An 11,671-nucleotide genomic window follows, 5' to 3' on the forward strand; every position below is an offset into this window, starting at 1 on the left:
CGAGGAGCGTTTCGTCACAGGTGGCTGCCATGTTGTGAAGGTCCTCGCCCTGGTACAAGGAGGAACTACCATGTTGGGGAGGTCAGCGACGCTTTCCCTAGCGTAGATTTCAGTTTGGAGCGTTACCACACCGTGATCGAAGAATTTAGGCCTGGACCAACCAGCAACTTGTACACGTGAGAAAATAGGTTCAGAGAGGTTCAAGTAACTTGTCCAAGGCCACACAGCCCATAAGCGGCAGCGCCGGAGACTTCGGGTTTCAGGTCCAGGACTGTTCGCGACCAACTCTGTTCAGAATTGTGTGCTGGGGTGCAGCCTGCATCCCACCCCCCTTTCCTGCCGGGAGCCCGAGGACCTTGGCTCATTAGCCCTTGCCCTCTTCCCCCTTACCCAAACTTCTCTTACCAAGGAACTAAAGGTACTAACTAAAGGTTAGGATGATTCACCAGCTTCTGTTGTCAGCTTTCAAATCCAACCAACCATTCAGTCAGCCATCATTTGAGAAATATTTGTATGGATACAAAGATAAAGCTGCCACTAAGGTCCTTCCACCGTGGCATAGAGGTGGCTACGCAATGTGGCAGGTCCTGTCCCACGTGGTTTTGCAGAGAAAATCCTGCACTTTCTTGCTTTGGAGAGGCTCATCACAGCCCTAGGAAGGGCATCTGTCTTCTGGGACTCATAGAACCGAAGATTTAGAGCCTCCAGCAACGCCTCTCATTTCACCAATAAAAAAACACAAACAAGCAAAGGAAAAAAAAAAAGAGGATCCTTTGATTCTATTCAGTGTCTTGCCCAAGTCAATCAATAAGTAGTAAAGCAAAGACTTAAATGAAGGTTTTTTGCTTCTAAATCAAACCTTGAGCATTCTCTATAAAATTAGAGATGAGGATTAGGTGACCTTTTAAGACCCCTTTGGGATCAAAATCCTGCCATCCAGTTCTCCTTCCTCTTCATTCCACTCAGCTAGAATAGATGCTTTATGTTCCTGCTATTTTGTGTACCACAAGGGGACTCCAACACTGGTCACAACTGCAGAGAAAATTATAGTCTTACCGCTGGTCAGGCTTCTTTTGTTGGCTTCCAACTCTCTCCTGACTTAGCTGTTTCCATGTGGTGTGATTTCTCTCACCAAGTGTTGTTTTCCTTTTCTCCACCTGTGTTTGTATGGAATGCCATGAATTTGATATAGTGATTGCCTAACAAATGTACCACATAATCGTATTTTATTTCTTTTCAAAGCACTGTTTGCATGACAAGTGAGTTGGTAACATTTATGTAGTTCTTTGAAGCCATGCAGCTCAGTGTATAAAGAATGAGCTTTTGGGGCATCATACTAGCCCTGTGGATTACAAGGGCATGAGACTGATGGCTTGGCAAAATGATGGTATCTGTCATGAGATAAACTTTCAGGACGCCTAATAAATAAATAAATAAACAAACATACCGGACCCGAGTTACTCCCACAAGGCATACGATGCTTCTTTGCATTTGAGGATGCTGATTTATACAGCTGCAGTCCAAGAGATACATATCTGAAGCCCTTTCTGTACTGACTATAAAGATTCCTTTACTGACAAGAGCCCTGGAGTTACTACAGTTGGTCCTGATAATTTTTTCATCATATATGACTTTGTAACTTTTCTCTCCAGATCAGTGTATCCCCAATCCATCATTTGCTTCTGCTGCTAATATTTCTTGCCAGGTACTCATGGCTCTGCTCCATTGTTTCAGATTTTATTTTATCATATAGCTCAATTCAGGCTAAAAAAATTATTAAACACATGTGAAGCATGGTGCTGGGACTGGGAAATACATAAATAGATATATTACAAATTTCATTTAAGGAGTTTTTATTCTATTTGGGGGACAGGGGAAGGTATGTCCCCAAATAATTATGATAGTGGGATCATAGATTTAGAATTAGGTCAGCTAAGTGTCTATTCTCTTCCCCTGCCCTGCATCCTCCATGAATAAACTTTGAAATTTGAAACTTTGAAAGTTTACTCAAGTAAACTTTGAAACTTTTGAAATGAGTCTTTGAAATTTAATGATCTTTTTAATGTCAGGGCTAAATGTGGTAGAATTTGAATTTTTGATTCCAAAATCAATGCACTTTTTATGGCATGGTTAGATAAATGCAAAGGACTAGTCTTATCGAAATTCTATAAGAAATTTGAGAAAATTTGAGCTATCATCTTTACCTGGGCATATCAGAGAAAGCTTCATGAAGGAGGTGGTAATTAAGATGAACCTTGAATGAAGGGAAGGACTTTAACAGATAGAAATGCTTTGCCTGAGTAGGAGGGTCGTTGAGATGGAATAGTATGTAAAATAGAGAGGACTGGAGAGTCATGTCCTTTAAATGGATTTCGTGGGCTTACAGATTTAGAACTAGGAGGGACCTCCAGAAGCTGTCTAGTTCAGCCCCCTCATTTTACAAATGAGGAAACTGAGGCCCAGGGAAATTGAATGTCTTTTTTGGAGTCACAAAATAGTAAGAACCAGAGGCAGGATTTCAACCCAGGTCCTCAGAATTTGGAGCCATTTTTCTTTCCCTAACATCACACTGTTTCCCAATGCCCATAAAAGGGAGAAAATATGAGATAAAACTGGAAAAAAAACTGAAAAAAAACTTGGAGCTAGTTTGAAGAGGCCCTTGATGCCAGGATCAGGATTTTATATTTTATTCAGTAGATGATGAGGAATTACTGAGGGCCATGATTGTTAAGGGACTGGTCAATTCTCCGAGAGTCTCCACAGCTGTGGATCATAAGGAGCTGCAGGGCAGCCTTTGCTGACACAGGTATTTCGGACTGGGAATGAGATAAATTGGAGGCAAAGGGAAGAGGAGAGAGAACAGCAACTGCTGTATCTTCCTCTCATAAGAGGAGATCCATTCTGCAGGTTTGGATTGGATTTCAGGTGGCTCCCATGTATTGCAACAGCTTTCCCATGTATTCCAACACATGATTACAGTGGTACATTCATAAATTTGCTGGGGCAGCTATATGAAATAGATTGAAGAGGCACAGTCCAGGAGACGAAGTTGAAAGCTCAACCATTATGGAGATTCTCAGAGCCTGAAGAACGATAGTGACAATGTGAAAGGGAAGGAAGGACTGAGATAGGAGTAGAATCAAAAGGATATGGTAATGTTCAAGTAACTGGGGTGAGAGATAGAAGAATCAAAGGTTATAACCCTGGGATACTGGGAATATGGTACAATTATAAGAGAGAAATTGGGGAGGATCACTGTCTTGTGAAGCTTAACAGACACACAAAAAAGTACTTCTTAATATATATTAGCTTTCTTCTTACTACCTGACCAGGTCTTTTCTTCCTTTACAATTCTTCTAAAGATGGGTATTTTTTATTTACTACTTAAAAAATAATCCCTCCTTTTTTTCAAAAAGGAGGAACAAAAGTCAATGTCCATCCCTATCAACCAAACCTACCTTGTACATTTTTTGAATTGGAAATGCCTCTCCAGTCCCCAAACAACACTGGCTTGTTCTCAAAACTCCTTTTAGCCATTTTACTAAATCAGTCCGTATGTTTCTTGTGGCTTTTCTTGATCTATCTATCAGTGAATACTTCATTCACATCTAAGTCTCATTATACCAGCTTTGTTTGAAGAACTGAACTCTTTGGCTTCAAATCTGCTTGGTAATTCTGAAAATATCAGCATTTCACCTCAATATGGTCTCTCCCACCATAGCCCATTGTCAAAAGCAGATATAAGGATCTTCAGAGGTTCCTGAAGCCTGGCTTCAAATGTCTACAATATTAGTTCACTGCATGGGCCCACTTTTGATGTTAATGCACATTTTAAGGAAAACAAAAAATCTTGCAAAGTCACAAATTATCATCCTTTCTGCCTTCTTAAAGGCATTTCATTCATTTTGTTGTTATTGTTGTTGTTGTTGTTGTTGTTGGTGGTGGTGGTGTGTGTGTGTGTGTGTGTGTGTGTGTGTGTGTGTGTGTGTTTAGGTAAACTACTCAGTCCAGAGTGCTCTTCCTGATTTATTAAGGCAGATATGAGAAGGTAGACTTCAGTTTCTTTCGACTTATCAATCACATCCACAAATTTAACAGAGGTGAAAGGGTTCTTAAAGGAGATTCCAGTGATCCTTTAGGAGAGCAATGCAGCTTCTCCCATAAATCTTTTACTTTTCTTCTTTTCCTTTGAAAATCCTTACACAGATTCATATGTTCCACAAAAATATCAAATGCAATGACCCCTGAGAACATCCTCTCCCTGGAATAGCTAACCATTGCATTAGCCTTTTCAACCCAGAACAGCCCCTCTGCCCACTTTTGCTTTTGGTAAGTTTCTTCCATTTCCATTGGAAATGTCCAAACCACCATTCATTCCCCTTCAGGCTATGTTTCTGACTTTTGGTTTTCAAAACCATACCCCATACCAGGTAACTTCACTTCTCTTCTTCCCCTTCTCCCTTCTGGACTCCATTTTGTGTGTTGTGTTCCCATATTAGAATGTAAACTCCCTGAGGCCAGGACTGTCTTTTTTGCTTGTATTTGAATTCTCAGTCCTAAGCCTAGTGCTTGGTATGTAGTGAATACTTAATAAATGCCTTTTTCCTTCCGTCCGTCTTCTTTGTGTGCCATTCTAAAATGTATCTTGGGTAGTTATAGGGATGCTGTTGCTGGATACTCGGGAATGTAAGGGTGCTAAATCTGGGGAACAGTACTATCAGAACATTGGAGTCTAAAGAGATATGTTCAGCTCTGACTGTCACTAATATCTGTGTGAGCTTGACCAAGACCCTTAAGCTCTCTAGGTCTCAGTGTTTTCACCTTTAAAAGAAGATTGAAGTAGGTTCCTTTCAGGAAGAAGCTTTGAGGTCCTTTCCAAAGCTCCTGGTCTGTGATCTGATGATCTTTGTCAGCTCCTCTAGCCTTTATTTGTGGAGCTTTATATGTGTTATTCCATGGGGAAACAATGTGAGTTTGAAGTTGGAGGAGGCAAAGAAGATCTTTTCAGTTGACAGCTTTTGATTTAGAATGAGGACTTATGGGCTGTCTTATTACTTTAGCCTTCACTTTAACTTCAATTTGAATTTTCATTCATTCAGCAAACATGCATTAAGGTTTTGTTGTGGACAGAATGCTGTTTAGAGTTCTAGGGGTCATAAAACAGATAAGACGAGCTCTTTGCCCTTTAGGAACTTTTGGTTTAGTAGATGGATAAGATACAATGCAGATAACTATGATATATGATTAGTCCTTATTAGTTGCTTCTCTTCAATAAATCATGCAATTATTATATATGATAAATATAGCTAGCATTTATATATTGCTTTAGTAAAATGTTTTAGTGTCTTCATAATCCTGGGAGATAGGTAGTATTATCTTCGTGTTACAAATAAGGAAAATGAGGCAAATTGATTAGATAACTTGTACGGAGTTGCACAGATAGTGAGTGTCTGAATCAGGATTTGATTCCTGAATCCAGGTCCAATTATTATTATTTTTTTTTACTGTATCCTATAGATAAGAATATGAAAATTTATTCTAATAAATTATTCAGAACAAAATGTTTTGTAAGAACAGATGAGTATAAGGGATGCTTTGAAGCATTTGAGTTGAGTTTTGAAGGATGGCTAGAAATTCAATAAGTAAAGAGAAGGATGAAGGAATATGAGCAAAAGCATGGGAGACCATAGACAAATTGTTGTAAGAGGCAGAGAATAGACAGTCTGATTGGAATATAGAGTATTTGGAGGGGAGATATTACACCTAAGGCTCTGTCATTGGCCCTCTCTTTTCTCTTGGTCTTCCTTCTTTGAATGATCTCATTATCTGTGTCCAGGCTTTATGCAGATGACACCTCCACATCTACATATGCAACCCTCATCTTTCTTCTGGGGCCAGTCCCATATCACTGCTTATTGGACATAGGACTATACTGTCCTTTGGGGATCTCAAATACAACACATCCAAAACAGTAGATCAACAAGAATCTGTTAAGTATTTACTCTGTCAGGTACCATACGAACAAAGACAGTTTTAAAGTACCCCTTGTCCTCAAGGAGTTCACATTCTTCTGAGGAGACAGCACATTCTCCTCTTAAGCCCATCCTTCCTTCATACTTTACTATTTAGGTTAAGGATACCATCCTCAGCTTTAAGATTCCAGAGCCATCCTCAACTCTTCCTTCTTCCTCTCCTTCAATATCTAATTAATTGCCAACCAGTTGTCGATTTTACCTTTATAAAGTAAATGTCTTTTTCCTTTGTACATCTGTCCTTTTCTCTATACTCACACGACCACAACTAGCTCAGGCCTTTATCTCTTCTTTCCTATACTATTGCAAGAGCTTTCTCTATGGACTCTTGGCTTCCAATTTTTTTCTTTTTAAATCCATCTTGAGCATAGTTGCCAAAATAACCTTCCTAAAGTGCTCATTGGATATTACCACTCCCTGCCCAAGAAACAACAGTTGCTACCTGTTGTCTTAAGGATAAAATATAAACTCCTCAAATTGGCACTTAAAACCTGCTCCAGTTTGGTTGCCCTCTTTCTAAGGTTGTCACACATGATTCCTCTCTACTCATTCTTCATCCACATCAGTCTCCTTGCTCTTCCTGAACCTTCTAATCCATTTCCAGGCTTGCCTTTGGCTAGGTTGTTCCCACTTCCTAGAATACACTTCCTTTTAGTCTTGCTGCATAGACTAACTCATGAGTTACTTTTTAGTTGAAGCTTTCTCTACCCCTAATATTTTCTAAAAATAGCCTTTATTTTCTCCTCACATTTTCATGTGAATGTTTATATGTTGTATTTCCCTAATAGAAGTTAAGTTCATTGAGGGCAGAGACTATTTTCCTATAGGCTTTATATCCCAATACTTAAAATTTTGACTTGAATATAGTGGACATTTAAAAAATGCCTATTGGATTGAATTAGATTGTACTGGGAGTAATATGAAATAAGATTGGAAAGGCAGAGTTTTATCAAATTATGAAAGGCTTTGAATGCCAGGCATATGAGTTTGACTTTTACTGAGAAGGCAATGGAGAAACTTTTGAATACTATTGAGCAGGGCAGTATCATGGCCAGATCTATTTTTAAGAAAAATTATTCTGATTTCATTATAAAAGATGGATAGGATTATAGTTAGATTAGAGGGGGAATATAATGGAGTTGGGAAGATTGATCAGGAAGCTATTTTTTGGGTAGAGATGAGTGATGATATGGGTCTGAGTGTGGTGGACAGTGAGTATAGGCAGGAGGTCACAGGAGACAGGTTGTACAGGTCTGAGAAAAATGACCTTTTAACTGATTAGACATAAAAGATAAGATTAAAACTCTTGAGAATAGAAAACAAACTGAATAGATACACTACAAGTAGAAACAGAGAAATCAGAAGGAAAGGATTTCCTAATCCTATTCTTAGCATCATAGATTAGAACTAAGAAGAGCCCTTAGAAGATACTTGCATAAAATCCTTATTTTTCAGATAAAGAAACTGAATTGCAAGAAGGATTGAATGACTAATCATAGACAGCAAGGTAGTTAATGCAGACACAGAATTTAAACCTGAGTCCATTGCTCTATGCTGTCTCTCAGTAAAACATAATAAGCTCAGTTTGGGTAGTATTGAGTTTGGGTGCTAGTGACATCTCCCTCTCTTGGGGTATTATAGTGCTTCAGTAAAAATGGCAAATGATTAATCAGAAAGAAGTGCCAAGAACAGGTTGATAGATGGTTAAGTCTCCTGCTTTTCATAATCTGGTTGAAAATTAAATGAGATGTGGTTCTCTTAGAGGACAATCTACCATTTCACTGTCTTTGCATAAAAGCTGCTTCTTCTTCTTCTTCTTCTTCTTCTTCTTCTTCTTCTTCTTCTTCTTCTTCTTCTTCTTCTTCTTCTTCTTCTTTTTCTTCCTCTTCCTCTTCCTCTTCTTCCTCTTCTTTTAAAGCCTTTTATTTTCAAAACATATGCATGGACAATTTTTCAACATTAACCCTTGCAAAACCTTGTGTTCCAATTTTATCCCCTCCCCCCAACCCATTCCCCTAGATGGCAAGTAAGTCAATATATGTTTAAAATGGTAAAAATATATGTTATGCATACATATTTATGCAATTATCTTGCTGCGCAAGAAAAATCAAATCAAAAAGGAAAATAATGAGAAAGAAAACACAATGCAAGCAAACAATAACTAAAAGAGTGAAAATGCTATGTTGTGATCCACACTCAGTTCCCACAGTCCTCTCTCTGGGTGTAGATGACTCTCTTCATCACAAGATCATTAGAACTGTCCTGAGTCATCTCATTGTTGAAAAGAGCCATGTCCATTAGAATTGATCACTGTATAACCTTGTGTACAGTGATCTCCTGGTTCTGCTCATTTCACTTAGCATCAGTTCAATAATCCTGCTGATCTTTTCATATAGAACAATAACATTCCACAAAATTCTATGCCATAACTTATTCAGCCATTCTCCAATTTGATGGGTATCCATTCAGTTTCTAGTTTCTAGCTACTACAAAAAGGGCTGCCACAAACATTTTTGCACATGTGGGACCCTTTCTCTCCTTTTTGATCTCTTTGGGATATAAGCCCAGTAGAAACACTGCTGGATGTGCACATTTTGATAGCTCTTTGGGCAAAATTACAAATTGCTCTCCACAATGGTTGAATCCGTTCATAATTCTACTAACAATGTATTAGTGTCCCACTTTTCCCACATTCCTCCAACATTTGTCATTATCTTTTCTTGTCATCTTAGTCAGTCTGAGGTAGTGGTACCTCAGAGTTGTCTTAATTTGCATCTCTCTGATCAATAGTGATTTAAAGCACCTTTTCATATGAGTAGAAATGGTTTTAATTTTTTCATCTGAAAATTGTTCATATCCTTTGACCATTTATCAAAAGCTTGAATTCTTATAAATTTGAGTCAGTTCTCTATATATTTTAGAAATGAGGCCTTTATCAGAAACTTTGACTGTAAAAATGTTTTCCCAGTTTATTGCTTCCCTTCTAATCTTGTCTACATTAGTTTTGTTTGTACCAACACTTTTTAATTAATATAATTAAAGTGATCTATTTTGTGTTCAATAACGAACTCCAGTTCTTCTTTGGCTACAAATTCCTTCCTTCTCCACAGAGCTGAGAAGTAAACTATTCTTTGTTCTTCTAATTTGTTTATAATTGGATGAAAGTTTCTTTTGAGGTATAGAATATATTTCATTTCCCACATGATGTCAATAACAATTTGTGTATTAAAAAAGAAAAGTATAATACTTCTTGTCTGCTCCTTTGGGGTTTTATTCATGATTAGATTTTGTTAAATTACAGAGTACAGATTTTGGGCAATTACTCTTTGCTTTTAATTTTTCAATTTCATGATAGATTTACATAGCCCATTAATTTTAAAATCAGTATCAATATAGTTACTAAGAAAATATCTGATCATCTTTATCTTCTAACTTGGAATTTAGGTGGCCCCATAATTACCTGAGGTTCCTGAGCTGAGTGTAAAGTGTATTTCAAAGGAATGTAGAATGATGTGTAATTACCTTTTAATTACAATTTAGACATATACACAGTGATTCTATTCCATTTAGCTAGAAAAACAGAAGAAAAAGTGCTGGAGAAAGTTGGTGCTGGTAAAGAATAACAGTTGATCCCAGGAAGCCATTGGGGCCAATGTGTATGTCCTCAAATGATTCTGGCTGGTTTCTTATTAAGTTACCTTCTTGTTTTAAGTCTTGTCTGTCTCTCTCCATCTATTGAGTAAAAATACGATCATTTTATTTTGCATGATTTCACAAGTTTGTTTTATCTTCTTTCTTATCTTTCAGTTCTAGATAGGTCCTATGAGTAATCGAGTCTGCTGTCCTGAAACTGGATGAGCTTGTGGCTGAAAGGAGTTATTTGAGTTGATCGTGGGAAATCGAACAGTAAAAATAAGAGGTAAAAGAGAACAGAGAAAAACCGACACATCTGAACAGCCCACTGGCACACTGTGCATACAAATGCAAGTGGAGTCTGTTTTCTGTTTCAGTTCATTACAGAGGAACACATCAGAGGCAGGCAGCATGAGGACCAGGGACACAGAAGGCCAAAATTGTTGTCTTTCTCATGGTGCTAGCCACTGGAATAGAAAGCATTCACACACTTTCAAGATACTGTGGAATCCAAACAGATTCCTCCTATAAAATATACACCATCTGGGGAGAATTTTATTAGGTGGTCCAAATTCCTCTGGGGTTTACTATTTTCATGTTGCAATTCTACCCCCAAGAAATTGGGGAAAAAAATCCCTTTGAGTGGATGTCCACATAATGGATACAGAAGTGAGCTCCCTCTACTGGTAATGGGAGGGGGTAACAACACCTGAGGCTTCTGAAATCTGTTGCCTTCAATGATGGTGTAGAATCTCTGACAGAAGATAGACACAGAGGCCAGCTTGTTCCCTGCTTCTGGATGGATATGGGGAAGAAGTTGGGATGGGGGAAGAAATCAATGTTTTCTAAATGAAAAGAGACAGAAAACATTTTGTTTTAGAACTTCTTGGAGTGTGTTACAGATAATGGAGTGAATCAGGGCCAGGGAACTCAGAACAAAGATGAAGAATCTTGGATTCATTCTTTCCCAAGTACTTCCTTTATGAGCTCCTATGCCCCTTTCTCCTTCCCCCCACCTCATCTCTTTAGCAGCTCTCCTTTCCCACTTATTAGTGGGTATCATCAAGCCTTTGGCAACATTTCCTGGGAGCCTGCAGCTGGGCTGACACTGATCAGTATGTACATTGGAAATGTGTTTGTGAACGTGCAGTATATTAAGTTAGCATTCATTTCTGGATATTATATAAGGCTTTGTTTGTCCTTTAGAGAACTATTCATGGAGATACCAAGAAAACAAGTGGAATTCCTTAAGAATTCCATCTGGAATGTTATCCTCTTATTCCAGGATCTATTCCATATTGTAGGCTAAAATCAGATTGGATAGGTAGCAAATTCATTGTGTTTCATTGCTAGGTGACCTATGGAGTGAGAATACTACAGTTTTTATAAGGCACCAGTCTATAAATAAATGAACATTCATTCATACTAAATTAAATTAGAATTACATTTCTTGCCTAGTTTTGTTAAGAAGGCCGAAATAATTGGGTTAGCTGTATGATTTTGCTGTTGATGCTGTGTCACATGGAATCACATGGTGCTAATGATAATAATGACAGGAATTTTTACTTTGCTGGTGCCTTTTATTCTAAGATCTCAAAGCAAATATTACCACTTTGCTTTTTCAGATACTTGTTGGATCTCAGAGGCTTGCATATGATTAGATAAATATTCAACAGTAGAGAGTGCAACTTAGATACCTCCCTCTCATTGAACCTGCTCTTTCTCTTCAGAAAACAGAACTGGTGTAGTAGTCAGAGGGCTTAGACTCTAATCTTATCTACTGATAAGTAGATAAGATTGGGTAAACATGTGCAAAAATGTTTGTGGAAGCCCTTTTTGTAGTGGCGAGAAACCGGAAACTGAGTGGATACCCATCAGTTGGAGAATGGCTGAATAGTTATGGTATATGTATAGAATATATATATGTTATAGAATATTATTTTTCTATAAGAAATGATGGATGATTTTAGAGAGGCCTGGGGAGACTTGCATGAACTGATATTAAG

The 11,671-nt window shown here is 38.0% G+C and overlaps 1 long non-coding RNA gene across 1 annotated transcript in view; it reads left to right on the plus strand.

The window, feature by feature from the left end:
• LOC127561150 (uncharacterized) overlaps positions 1 to 11,671 on the plus strand; it is a 97,176-nt gene that overhangs the window by 56,810 nt on the left and 28,695 nt on the right. Inside the window, exon 2 of the long non-coding RNA XR_007953466.1 lies at positions 9,840 to 9,951. This is a non-coding gene — a long non-coding RNA (uncharacterized LOC127561150). The remainder of the gene's footprint in view (positions 1 to 9,839; positions 9,952 to 11,671) is intronic.

The sequence above is a fragment of the Antechinus flavipes genome, chromosome 4 (genome assembly GCF_016432865.1).
Source record: "Antechinus flavipes isolate AdamAnt ecotype Samford, QLD, Australia chromosome 4, AdamAnt_v2, whole genome shotgun sequence".
Classification (NCBI taxonomy): Eukaryota; Metazoa; Chordata; class Mammalia; order Dasyuromorphia; family Dasyuridae; genus Antechinus; species Antechinus flavipes.